The sequence below is a fragment of the Protopterus annectens genome, chromosome 14.part0 (assembly GCF_019279795.1).
Source record: "Protopterus annectens isolate FY-2018-M chromosome 14.part0, PAN1.0, whole genome shotgun sequence".
NCBI classification, from domain to species: Eukaryota; Metazoa; Chordata; order Ceratodontiformes; family Protopteridae; genus Protopterus; species Protopterus annectens.
This window is the reverse complement of record NC_056748.1, coordinates 580,406,251-580,419,121: the sequence shown is the minus strand read 5'-3', so window position 1 is coordinate 580,419,121 and position 12,871 is coordinate 580,406,251.

Genomic DNA, 12,871 nt, shown 5'->3' with positions numbered 1-12,871 from the left:
GGGTATGTCTCTTTCGATTTTTATGGGAAGTATATAAAGTAATATGGCGCATGTGTTGCACATTCCCAGCAGTAGTGACAGCGTGTAGAGTACAAGCAAGTAAAAGGTATATGCCCTTTTCCCCACTGTAGTGCAATCCTGTAGTTAGTATATAGAGTTAGGAGGAGGTGTGGGGTGCACAGACCCCCGCATTGGGGGGGTGTTGTCTCCCACCTAGTTTGGTTTTATATTGTCTGGTTTCTGTTAAGAGGGTCAGTAAGTAGTTTTTAAATTCTGGAAAGAGGTAGTTATTCATGTTGAAGTGTGTATGTCTATGGTTTAAAATTTAGTCTTTTAAGCTTTCGGTGAAATGAGATTCAGTCAAATGAGTTTTCAGAATTTTGAAAAATTAGGTGATTTGGTCTCAGCCAAATGAAAGTCAGTCAAATGAGATTTAGGTGATGTGAAGTAGACCCATGACCTATATATATATATATATATATATATATATATATAAAATGAAAACAATAAAAACAGCATTTTTGCAATGGAGCAGGCCCCCCTGCACTCCTGTATGGGAAATGTGGTTCCCACACCCCCTCTGTTTTAAATATATGAATTCTGAGATTGCACAACAGTTTGTCAAACTCCAAATTCCTTTACCATACTATCTGTCTTTTTCAGAGAAAAATAGATAACACATTACACTTTAGCAGTTTTGTAAGTTTTTATTTCTGTGTACCAGCCTGAAGGTCATTAAGGAACACAGACTCTGGATCATTCATCTAAGGTCTTTTTTAAGACTTGTAATGGAATCTGATTTCCAAATACATAGTTGTAGCTTATTATAGATTTGGGGTATATGGTTCTTCTCAAACTGTTTTCTTCATTCAGTTCTATATCGGTTAACACAAACATTCTTATTGGGTGTTTCTATGTTTTCATACTGTTATAAAGGGTAGGATTTAATAGTTTCCTTCAGTCTTCATTTTTATAGGTTTTATACACTATTAAAATGATGATTTTTAAGTAACAACAATGCATAACAAAAGATTAAGTTACTTAACCTGTCAATATATGATAAATTTGTTAGTCTTTTATCAATTTGGAAATTTTCTTTTAGCAGACTCAAGTTGTCAAAGTTTTTATGTGGAATAAATACAGGAATGGCTATTTTATTTCAAAATAGATCAAATACATACCTTATACAAAGATATCTTACATCCCTAGTTGTTATATTTCCTAATAAGAAATTCATTTGACTCATAGCTTGATGTATAACTATGTCTACATATGTAGAAAAAGATAAATTAGAATACGTAAGTCCTTATATTTTTCAGATTCTTCAATTGTTGAATCCTGCAGTATCATAGATAAATGAAAGGAAGGTTTCTTAAGGAACATAATCTTACACTTACCAGTACTAAATGTTATTCCAATCAAAGCTTCTGCAAGACCCTTTCTTATTTCATCAAAATCCTTACTACTAACTATTATGAAGCTCACCTTGCAATTGTCAATGTATTTGTTTTAGCAGATTGTGTTATGTTTTGGGAAATGTGAAAACCAAGGTTGAGCAAGAACAAACCCAGACTAGATCCCTGAGAAATACCCCAGCATATATCAATTGTATTGAATTTAAAAGCCAGGCACCACCTTATTAATGCATGCTAACCCTAACACAAACCCTACTCCTGCCTGTAATTCCACACCTTATCTTAAAAAAAAAATCTTTCCATAACACTACCACTATTTAAGACAGGCAAAGTAACATGCACAAACAATCTAGCCAGCACCTGCACAAACACATTCCCTAATACCAACCCACTTAACCTCTGTCTGCATTCTGAACTGTCAACATTTTGATAGTGCCCTTCTGAGTGACAACATTCTGAATGATGTGCATCTTTTTCTGATAGTTTTGTCACTTTTGTTGTTTTGGATTATGTATTTATGCTGGACTACCTATTAAACCTGTCTTGTGATTTGTTATTGTTATTATTTATTTTTGATGACCATTACAAACAATTTAAACTTTTTTAGACAATAGTATCAATATTATGGGAGATAAAGATAATATTTCACACCCTCCATGTCATGAAAGTGGAGGTTTGGTTGATTTTACTCCATCTACCTCTGCTGATGATGTGGCATTTAAGAAGGCATTTTTTCAGCTTACTTAGTCTTTCATAAAATGTAAAGCTGAATTTTTGCCATTTATGACTTCTCAAAGCTTACCAACAGCAGGGTATGGCACCCCATGGATTATACGTTTTTTACAGCCTGCAAGTGGAATAGAAGATGCCTCATGTTTGGAAAGCTGTCATGAAGTTCAAAAGGCATCATCCTTTATGTTTAATGACTGATTAATTTTTAGGAAAAAGATATTGCACATCTTAAAGAAACTCTGAAAGCTAATATTTCTGTTATTAATAATTCACCCAGTTTGAGACTTTTAATAGTAATTTTGCACTACAAGGATATAGGTAAAGTACCAGATAAAGAACTGAACATCTAGAAAATTGATATAGTTTAATTGGAATTTAAAAGACTATTCTTCTGATAATGCCTTTGCCAGGCTGAAATCTAGAAAAACTGCTCATTTTGTTAAAGACAATAACAACAGTGGTCATGGGGTTGTTAAAAACAAATCCAAATGCAAAAAAACAGTATGTTAAATCTATTTTGACAGTTCAATGTCTCTTCTGATAAATATGTTTTTTTTAATACTGGTACAGATGCAAATAGTTCTCCTACACCATAAAAGACATCACTGAATTCCAATTACCACAGTACAAACATGGCAGCTGTAAGCAACATCAGGTCAGCAGTCGACGCAACGTTGGTTTATAATTTCAAGGAACTTTTACTGAAAATGTATGTGTTGAAAGTTTGGTTATAAATTTAACAGAAAAATCTTTGGACAATGATACAACCTCATTATTATATACAGGACTGGATTTCTTTCCTGTGGTGCAAAATGTGAGATCTTTTTGCAGAATTCTAAATTTGAAATACTGACATTTTTCTAACGTCCATGTTAATGAATAAGATATTAATAATAAGTTTTCTTTATGCTATTTTTCCTTCCAGCCTTCACTATCACTACTCACTGCCAGCTTTTTTGAAAAATCTATTCTGAATGAGATTTATTCTAATCAAAGGGAGATTTTCAAACATTTTGAAGAAAATCTTGCTATTGCAGAAAGACGGGCTTTGACACAGTAAAAAAGTTGATGGTTAGGTAGATAATGGTGGTGAAGTGGCAGTATGGTCATCTAGGGACTGAAAAAAATGAGGTTTACAAACAGTTGAATGATATGACTAGATAAATACATTTGGAGTCAGATCCCACATCTTTCTTTAAACAAACAATGGATGCATTTCTCTCAGAGAGGTTGGAAGATGGTGTTATTACTGATGGTAAGTATTTTCTACCAATACAGGGTACAGCAATGAGGTAACTTTTGCCCCATTTATGCAGATCTTTACATTTTTTTGAGTGACAATATATCTAAGATGATTCCAACTATGCTCATCAACTACATGGAGAAGATTTATGGATGATTGTAGGGTTTTTTGGGAAGGCAACATCCAGGCATTTTTTTGCCTTTGTGGGGTATTTAAGTAACAATATTTTGGGTTTACCCTTTTCTGCTAAACATACATTGTTTACCACAATTTTTTTTAGATTTTTCTGTTGTGAAACTATTTGATGGTACTTTAGAAAACAGTTTGTACCATAATCCATTTTCCAGGAATGCATTGCTACATGCTTCAAGTTGTCATCCTGCCCTTGTAATCAACAATATTCCATCTCAGTTTTGTAGAGTAAGACATAACTGGAGTGACCAAAATGACAGGGAGATACAAGGCTGTGACCTTAGGAGAAGATTTTTGACAAAGGGATGCGATGCAAATCTTGTTGAGAAAATAATGATGCAGTGTCAAAAAAACTGCTCTGACTAGCTGAAAATTAAAAACAAGGAAGCTGGGTCATCAATCAGGCTCACATCTAGGTTTGCTATGACTTGTGTACCTAACAGTTATAATGTAAGGAGCACTGTTAATAAGTTTTGAAACTTGACACATATTGGCACTACTATTTCTGACCAATGTTCCTATGCATACAGAAAAGGTAAGACAGTGGCTAACCATCTTTCTTACTTTAAGGACCCCTATAAGTCAAAATGCAATCAAAGTTAAGCTAAGGGTTGTTTTCTGTGTGGAAAGTGTGTGATTTGTTCTCATATTATCAAGACCAAATTTTTTTTAGTAAAAATGCCATAGGGTTTTTGACATCACAGAATTTCCTATTCACACCACAGCATGGGTTATTTAGCTTGGAATTTGCAAATGTAGAGCCTTCTATGTTGGAAAAATCTTAGGTCTCCTGAAACAAAGATTGTCTGTACATATAGGTGATCTTGAATATTGCAGACAATGTAGTGCATTAGTTCAATATAACTTATAGCACAATACTGCTGTGTTCAAGTTAATAGGGATTGACAGGGTAATGTCTACTTCTAATAAAAATGGCTAAATTCCAGATTTTGCATTCTAAGGAGAAAATACAGACTATAAACCTTGATGCCACTCAGGTTGTTGGATTAAGTGAGTTATTATAAATAAAAAAATACCTTTTTAGGAGTTAACATGATTTTAAAATGGTTTATATCTTGTAATGATATGATTGGTTCACTAGAGGGTTGCATTCTTTGTTTTGAAGGGTGACTTGGTTATGCTATACTTTTCTGATTTTTTTTTACATATAAAATAGTTTTACATACTGATATGTGTGTACTTGCATGCATGCATGCGTGTGTACATATATATTTTGACTTCAAAGTATTGTAACATTTTATTTGCTACTATCATTGTTGTTGGTGTCCTTACACCATCACAATTCAGTTTTTATTATATGTTTTCTAATTACTGTAACGATTGTATGCAACATTGTAATTTCGATTTCTGGTAATTTATGTATGATTCCTGAGAAGCCATATCGGCTCATGCTAATCCTAGTGTTGTAAGTCCTGTGGTAGTGAGTAGGTCAACTAGCCAGATTCTTGGAGCAGCCCTACACTAGTGTGCCTTCATACTCACAATTGTTGTCTATTCAGGGGAGGAGTGTGGACATTTCCACATGCACCTCCCATTCCCTGACTCATCACAAGCCAGTTCAGCTACTGCTAGTATCTCCAATGGTAACCATTTGGAATATCAGGACCCACTACAGTGAGTCCCAAACCACAGAGACTGAATAGCCAAAAAAAGGACTTGCATGTATTCATCAGAGATGGGCATTTCTCAGAATATTTATTTTTTTATGAGGTATGGCAATCTCAAAGTTAGTATATGTAAGTTTGGGGGTGTAGGGTGGCTTGCCCCCCAGCAAAATAGAAGTTTAAAGGAGAGCAGCAATATTCAAGACTTGCTCATCTCCTGCATTTTCAATCTTTTCTTTTTTTTTTTTTTTTTTTTTTTTTGTGTGTGTCGGCACTGGACATTTCAAGTGCTGAAATTTAATTAGGGAGCTATCTCCAATCCCATGAGCCTACCAGCCTCCTTCATCCTGAAGAGGAGTAAACTGGTACCAGCCAATCATGGTCATCCTCCCCTTCCTGGTCCCATAGACATCCATGCCGCTAATTGAACATGGGTTGTCTGACCTTTAGTCAGGGGTTCATTGCTCTACTCCATGGAGCCAGTATAATGTAAACTATTATGCAAGCTTGATATGCCATCCTACTTAAACTGATAAATCTCAAACTATGCTTTGTCAATAAAATATTTCAGATAATGGCAACCCATGCTTTTCACAATGACCTTTAGCAATAAAGTGACTCACGTTAGTGGCTTTGACAAATCATCAGTATATATTATCTTCAGTGTTGTTTTCTCATTGCTCTTAGAAGTTGTAAAGCTTATTCAATGAATAATCTGCCTTTCATGACAATAATCATGTTTCGTGCCTTTGTATGAAACTGAAACACCATAGTTTGTCACTGTCAGATGAATCAAACCAGCATTGCTATCAAAGGTGTCATTTGTGTAATACTGTTGCTGCATTCAAAGCCTTCTTCCAGTCTTACAGAATCCAGTTTACATCCTAGACTGAACATCCATGTTCAAAAATAATGTATGGAGTATCAGGCACTAATCATGCACACCTTCCAAAGAAAGACACTTCCCTAATAATGGCTTTTTTCTTCATAAACATTGCTGTTACCACCAGAAAAATCATTACACAAGTCACAGTTTATTCAGCAATAGAGTAATACTGTTGTTATAAGGCACATCACTAAGAAACAGCAGGTAACAACTTCCATAATATCATGAAAAACAAGTGCAGTTTGTTGGATTTTTGTTTACCAGCGTCATATTTCATTGGTGAAATACCAATATACCATAAGGAAATGTACTGTATGGTTTTCTCCTGCCTGAAAGAAATGAAAAGTCATGAAAACTGTTTTACTTTTATTGATCCTGATGAAAGGCTGGCATCACATAGAAAAAGACTATAGCATTTTCCAGTCATTTCCTTTAAGTGTTGTTTATAAATGATCATAATGGCAAGCTAATACTGAAAGTATGTACAAACGAAAGCTCTGGAACATACTTCATATTTCGTTCTGCAATAAAAGGAGGAAGATTTTATTAGACGAAACTAAAAATCTTCTTATGCTATTTTCCTATGACATATAAATTCAGAGAAAAAATATGTTAATGGATACATGTCATTCAGTTAGATAGCCCATATTTCATAATTACACAGACATCTTTGGTCAGTCTAAAAAAGTATATTGATTCAAGTGAAACTAGTCTCTCTGATCTTAAATTAAGCTCACATTATTGCTAATATTTAGGAGATAAATGGCTGTATTTCCATCATGTGTGACTAAGAGTGTTTTGAAAAGGCAGCTGTATTCATGTGGTGTGCACTTTAGCAGATTTTATTTATTCTTGGCTTTATGTTTATTTTGTGATTCTTTAATAACATTACCAGATTTTTTCAGTGTAATAGACCCAGTTCTGATGTTTTTCATTTTTTGTGCAATATGTTGCTGTATAAAGTCATTGTTCAGCAGTGAATCACAAAGGCAGACTACTTCTATACAAACTGCCAATTCATTTACAAACATTAAGTTATAACTTGAAAGCAGAACAAGGGAAGTCAGAGATTTGACGCTTGGCTGGATTGCTTTTCGGGGGGGGGGGTGCAACTGTTGAAATGTCTAGCTTCTGTTCTGGATATAGGAGGAACTGGAAAGATGACTGTTTAAGTTACAGGGGAGGCAGAAATCTTCCACGTATTTTTTCCTCTTTACTACTCTTAGCACTATTTTTTTTCTTTTTAATTCTTTAACCTAAAAGTGGGTTCTGACTTTAATTCCTCATTCATCTCTATAGCAGTCTATTTTTTCCATTCCCAGGTTATATTTTATCTGTCTACCTATCTATCTATCTATCTATCTATCTATCTATCTATCTATCTATCTATCTCTATCTATCATGGTGATAGGCTGCACCTAGCATATAATGTATGATGCATCATTCAACTGTGGTAACTACAATCATGCACTTTTATTAACTTGTTTCTTACTGCCTTTATGCTTCCCTGCAGGTTTTTAACCAATACATTTTTATTAATGTTTTAATTTAATTTAACATTTTTTTACCAGGAAATTTCGACTTGGAAAGAGTCAATTTTCAGTGAGGCCATGAGAAAAATGCTCCAGATGCATGTCTTTGTAACATGGGAGGAAACCAGAACACCCAGAGGAAACCCACATGAATCTAAGGAGGATATGCAGACTCCACACAGAAGGCACCCCAGCTGAGAATTGAACCAGAGAACCTCTTACTGTGAGGCAACAACACAAACTGCTGCACCACTATGCTGTCCAAATTAAGTATTAAGAAAAATCAATATTAGTATTAAGAATACTAGAAGAACCAGTTACACAAAATATAAAGATTATAGCACATATGTTCAAAAATTAACTATTAAATATGTTCAGAAAATATTAACTTGCTAATAAATAAGTGAAACATGGATATTTACAGGTCTCGATTAAAATTACGAGCTCTTATTAAATCATACGATATCCAGATTCTTTCAATATATTGCACAAGTAATGCAATTATTTTGTGAGGTTACTGCCCTGCAAGCCCATATTTCTGACTTAAATTTTGAAAAACCATTCATATCTTAGTAGCCTTAAGATAAAATGTCTGCTTTCTAGATGACCAAGGCTTCTAATGAAGTGTTAATAACATATTACTGTAATATTGTTACTTAGAAGTTCTCTTCATGAGTGCAGTTTCTATCTATTAAGGTTTTGATACAGAAAGGTGCAATGAAAAGCTACTTTAGGGTCTTATTCAAAGAGTACTAAACCTAGGATGCAAAACACTAATAGATCCTACATATTATATGGAGCAATCCAATGCACTTCACTACTTTCCACTTGCTTGTGTCTTTGAATAAGACCACATGCTGAGAAGCAGATCATATCCTATGTTACACCCATACATAAAGGTGGGACCTCCACTGAACTTAATAACTACAGACCCATTGCTTTACTCTCCCCCCTGGCCAAAATCCTAGAAAAATGCATCCATACCCAGATGCTAAATCTCCTAGACAGTAACATCCTGTCACCTACTCAGCATGGTTTCAGACCTGCCCATAGTACCACTACAGCCCTCCTCTGCTTCACAGACACAGTAAACCGTCTCAAAAATGAAGGCCTACAAGTGTCAACTCTTTTTTTGGATATGTCAAAAGCATTTGACACAGTCTCACACCAAATCCTGCTAAACAAACTAAATCAATATCATCTATCAAATTCCACTCTTACCTGGTTGCAAAGCTACTTAACTGACAGGTATCAAGCTGTGAAATGGGAAAATTCTCTCTCTCCTCAGCTGCCCATAACTATAGGAGTCCCACAGGGTTCTATCTTAGGACCACTACTATTCACAGTCTTCACAAATGACCTCCATACCACCACACAGCATGCATCTATAATTCAGTATGCAGATGACACTACCTTAATCTGTGCTGCACAAAACATTCCCGTCCTCCTGCAAACAACTCAACTAGCATTCTCTGATGTTGAAAACTACCTTACCAAAGCCCAACTTATCCTCAATCCAAAGAAAACTCAGCTTATGATTATAACCAGTTCTAACAAAAACACTAACAGTCAATTCTCTATCTACTCCACTAATGCTACTCCAATTGCTCCAGTGGCACAGGCTAAGCTATTGGGAATAACCATAGACTCCCACCTAAAATTTGATAGTCATCTCAACTTAACTATTAAAAAAGTACATGCCAAACTGGGGTCGCTCTACCGTATCAAACCATTTCTTACCAACAACACAAGATCAGCCATTGCTCGCTCCCAACTTCTATCCACCCTACTCTATGCATCTCCCATTCTGACTAATCTCAACAAAACTGAACTAAGCAAAATGGAAGCCTGCTATAACAGAATTGCCCGCTTTGCTGCAAATTGCTCATATAGAACTCATCACTGTACTGCTTTGAGACAGCTCCACTGGCTTGAACTGCCTAACCTCCTAACCTACAATCAGCTCTGCCTCTGTCATTCTATCTATTACCTCCCCAGTAAGTGTCCTGCCCTCAAACACCTAGTACAACATCACTCAGCCAAAAGGCCTCTTAGATCATCAAGCAAACTACTACTAGAAGTCACCAACAGCTAAAATAGCTTTGGAGATGCACTATATAGTAGTTCAGTGGCTAAAAAATGGAACTCTGTCCCTACAAGCATTCAAAACACATCATCCAAAGCCTCCTTTGAAGACCTCATCAGGCAACATCTCAAGGAAAGTTGGCAGTGCCATGATTGCTCCCCAGGTTAGTGAAAGCGGATAACACATACAAACAAAATCTAGAGCACTTGATAATAGTTTTCAGTCTTACTCACAAACACTGGCTAATCTACAATGTATGTATTGTACCTGTGTACTATGTATGTATTCTACCTATGTTCCAAATTTCAGCTGTACACCACAAATCTATTAATTACCTTTATTTTTAAAATTAATATTTTTTTGTTTGTTCTCTCCACTGTAACTGTTTATGTGCCGCATACCACTGTAAAAAACATGTCTCCTGTAATTTGTGTGTATGCTGATCATGTTTAAATAACTAAATGTGTCTGTAATTTTTCTTTGTGGAGCTTTTCCCCACGGGCCTCTGCTGAAAAAGGACCTTTTCGGCTCAGTCAGACACCCCCGGTTAGCAAATGTAAAATAAAATAAAAATAAATAAAATAAAATAAGCAACACTTCTATCACCACTGTGGCAGTTGCTTGAGGTTACAAGTCCTCTGAAGTATAGCTTTTCTTGGGTTTAACAGGCCTTGTACAATATTTTCTGGAAAGTGCTGTGCCACATAAGGATTCCTAATATAAAGTTTAAAAAACACATTAAGTTTCCAGTTTTCTGAACAGTGAATTTAGCATCTAACTCTAGAGTTCATTTTTGTCAGATCTTTTCAATAGTAATCTCAAAATCTCTGTGAATATTTTCTTAGTTGGTTATGCCTTAATTATCCCAAAAAGTAAGCATAAAGCTGCACTGATTTATATGAATGAAACTTCTAATTTACATGTTCTTCCAAAATCAGAAGGAAGAAGGACATAGATTTTTTGAAGCTCCTCAAACATCTAAAATGAAGCTTCGGTCCTAGCTTTGAATGCCATGAAACATGCTAATATCTTATTTTTTCCAGTGCCAAAACAAAGTATACTCTCTATTGATAAGAAGACTGATGGCATTACACTTTGTTTATTTATTTATTTACTTTGTTCCAAAGCATGTCTATCATTTAACAATTTCCTATCCCTGGAACAAGAAACAAGAATGAATGCTGGTATGACTGCAATCCCATTAAACTGTGAGGCAGGCAACTTGTTTACAGCATTCAGTCTGACTGACTATGAAGGGGAGTCTATCACAGAAAATATTAACAACAACTTATCAATGAAATACAGTAATGTTGTTAGCATGTTCAGCTAAATGTCAGCAAGCCAGAACTTACCTTCATAACAGCCCTATGTGGTATATAGTTACTGATCATGCATGCTTTCCTTTTCCAGGGGTAAATATAGGGATTATCTTTTAAACTGTATCTTGGGTAGAATCAACAAAGTGATGGCTCCAGTTTTTTCCAGTTGTAACCGCTTAAAATGGCTATAACTATGGACTTGGATACACAGCTCCCTTCCATAGCTTCCTAACATTTTACTTCTTATTTTGTTGGCAAATATGAATATTTCAGGTACTTCAGAGATACTTTAAATCTTCTTAAGCAATTTTTCAATCTTAATCATCAACTTAAGCTCTGTTTTTGAAAGTTGTTTTACCTTAAGACTGCACAGTTCAGAAAACCCCTATAAAATTTACCTGTGATTAGAAAATATTAACTTTGGATGCAATCATCATCAAGGAGTTTACTTTTGTACTCACAACTTTGAATCTCTTAGCTTGGTAACTTCTACTTCACTGGTCATTAGGAACACTAAAGGAGAACATTGGCAACTTTTCCCTTCCTGTCTCAGGGTGAAAGGGAAGAGAAATTATGCTGTTTGCCCAAACTGGTACAGAAGCATTTTAGTTACTGTTTGCATATCATTTGCGAAAACATTAAGGAATCTATGCATCCATCTAATATTCTGCAAAGGTTTGCCAATATGTGATGTTAAAGTGTTTTCAAATCAAAGGATTAACTATCCAAGGAATATCTCTCAACTGTCTAGATTTTCTCAGAATGTCCATATTTTTCTTCATATTTCTGGTCTGTTTCTCATAAAATGTGTGGTTTTCTGGCAAATCACTGAGGACTGAAATCACTAAATGATGACATACATTTGATTTTCAGACTTCATATCCTTCTGAAAATGCATACTAACAGAATTCATGTTATTCTAGCAAGTTTATAAGAGCAATATTTAAAATCTGTGCCTATTTTTGGGCCTTTGTCCCCCCCTTTATTTTAGGCTTTATCCAGATTTTTGTGCTAAGAGGTTGAGAGGTATGATCCAGTATACTCCTGTGTATAACAGAATATATATATATATATATATATATATATATATATATATATATATATATATATACACACACACACACACACACACACACACACACACACACACACGTGTCCATAACAGAAAAATAAAATGCCAAAACCTTGAATGTTAAACCATGAAGACCATAACCACAAAACATTAAAAGAACAAATATTTTAAAGATTGAACCACACATTAGCAAATCCCATAACATCGAATTTAAAGAATGCAAAAGACAGTGACATGTAACTCACAAGTATAACCCACAGCCAAAGTAAATCAATCCATGACTGTCGCACACGTCACTGTGTAAGTCCACCGATGAAAATAATATAATGCTAAAAAAAAAAACAGTTAATTTAGGAAATCCCATATGTAATATAACTGAAAGCATATAATAAGACTTGATATTAATTGTAAATGAATGTGCAAATAAATAATGACCAATACCATCTCCGATCAGGAATAAGCAATGTATTGTCACATCCGTAGTAACATGGCAATAGCTGTGACAAATTTATAAGGTGAATAATGTTCCATCTTTCCTAAAACATCAGCAAAGTGCTCATGTCGAGCCTGCAGTTTATGTTTCTTAGTGGAAGCTGAACAACTGGTGCTCATTCTTAACCGCAGCTCCTCTATCTTATTTTGCTGTCATACCAGAATGTTCAGAACTGATAGTAAATCAGAGTATGATGACCTAAAAGACATCTCATCCTTCTATGCCATTCTTCTACTGGATTTTGCTTATGAGGCAGAAACAATTTATTAAGCCGAG